Here is a 1571-nt window from a genome sequence, read left to right on the forward strand (position 1 = left end):
GTGGGGGTGTGGGGGGGCTACGAACAAACAAAAAACGGAAACACTCAAAAACAAAAAAGAAAACGAAAATCAAATCAAAAGAAAAAGAATAAAAAACGCGAAGAAAAAGGTAGAAATTGGTCAAGTGAAGAAGTAGTCCCACTACGGATGGAGAGAGGGAGAGAGTGGTAAAAAGAGAGAGAGAGATGGATGGATGATGGATGGATGGATGGATGGGCAGCACAGAGAGGCGTGTGTGTGTGAAATGACACAGGGAAGGTGGACGGTGGTGGAGGTGGAGGTGTGTGCGGTTCAAATGGCAGCGGAGTGTTTTGTGATTGTGGTTTTCTGCACTGAAAAAACATGAAAAACACCGGAGAACCCAATTCCACGAGACTTCTCCACAAGGGTCTACTTTAATGATGCTGTATACTTTATAGGAGTCCAATAACTTAACGATAGGCAATAAATAAAATCCTTTTTTTTTTTTCATCTGAGGCAGTAAAAATGTTGTATAAAAATAGAACTGCTTTTTTTACAAATAAAATTTACAGGCCTGTGGCTTTCTGTACTTTGAATTATTCTTTTTTTTTTTAAATCTTTCAACAAACATCAAGTATTTTCAGTTACCCCCTTAACCCATAAACTCTTTTATTAGTAGTATTATTATTATAGCCTTCATCAAATTCTGGATGTTATTTTGAAAATGTTCTACATGCTGTAATATCCATTTCACAACAAAGACCAATGTGATCTGACCCAGAAAAAGTAGTTACTAATTTTCTTCATCTTCTGAGAAATAAAAAACTGTTTTTTTTATTTTCACATAAATAATAAGACATAGCTGGAGTGTGTGTGTGTGTGTGTGCGTGCGTGTGTGTGTGTGTGTGTGTGTTTTCTTTCGTCTTGTGGTGGTGGAGTGTAACTGTATGGCAGGCTGATGTTGCCACTGACTATACTGTAAAGAGGCCACTAACATTTTTGCAGCCTTTGCTCCCGGGTTGCCAGCAGGCGATAGAGGGTTTTTTTTTTTTTTTTTGGAGAAGCAGCGGCGGCCTGCAACCAACACCGCGGAGGTCAAAGGTCGAATGTGCATATTGGCGTGCGCGTCAAAAAAAAAAAAAAAAAAAAAAAGAAAAAAATAAAAAAACAGAGGAACCCTTCGCCAGGCCTCAGGTTCACATCGAGAGAGAGAGGAAAAAAATTTTAAAAAATCATCATGGCTCCTTTGTCTGTACCTCGGTTCTGGCTGTAACTAGTCCTTAAAAATGTATAAATAATCACTGACAAAGAAAAAAAATTAAATAACTCTTAAACAGACTTTTTTGTTTTTAAAAAAGCTACCCAAGATAGCTACTTCCTTCCATTGTAAAAAAAAAAAAACAAAAACAAAAAACAAAAAAAATTGCACAAAGTAATGACGGTAATGGAAGCGTTCATGTGTGTCACAAAAATAAAATTGTAATAAATAATAATACTTGAAAGCTAACATAAAAATCTTCAAAAAAGCAAGAAAAACAAGAAAAAAAAAAAAAACAAAAACAAAAAAACAAGGCGTGTGTGTCTCCCTCAGGGTGGTTGTAGGTCGTCTC

The 1571-nt window shown here is 36.4% G+C and overlaps 1 protein-coding gene across 1 annotated transcript in view; it reads right to left on the minus strand.

Annotated features, from left to right (window-relative positions):
• Positions 1–1571, minus strand: part of celf2 (cugbp, Elav-like family member 2) — a 196909-nt gene that overhangs the window by 5334 nt on the left and 190004 nt on the right. The window lies entirely within an intron of this gene.

This window comes from Seriola lalandi, unplaced genomic scaffold, assembly GCF_002814215.2.
Source record: "Seriola lalandi dorsalis isolate HSWRI2012SDOR001 ecotype SW California unplaced genomic scaffold, Sedor1 jcf7180002054961, whole genome shotgun sequence".
Classification (NCBI taxonomy): Eukaryota; Metazoa; Chordata; class Actinopteri; order Carangiformes; family Carangidae; genus Seriola; species Seriola lalandi.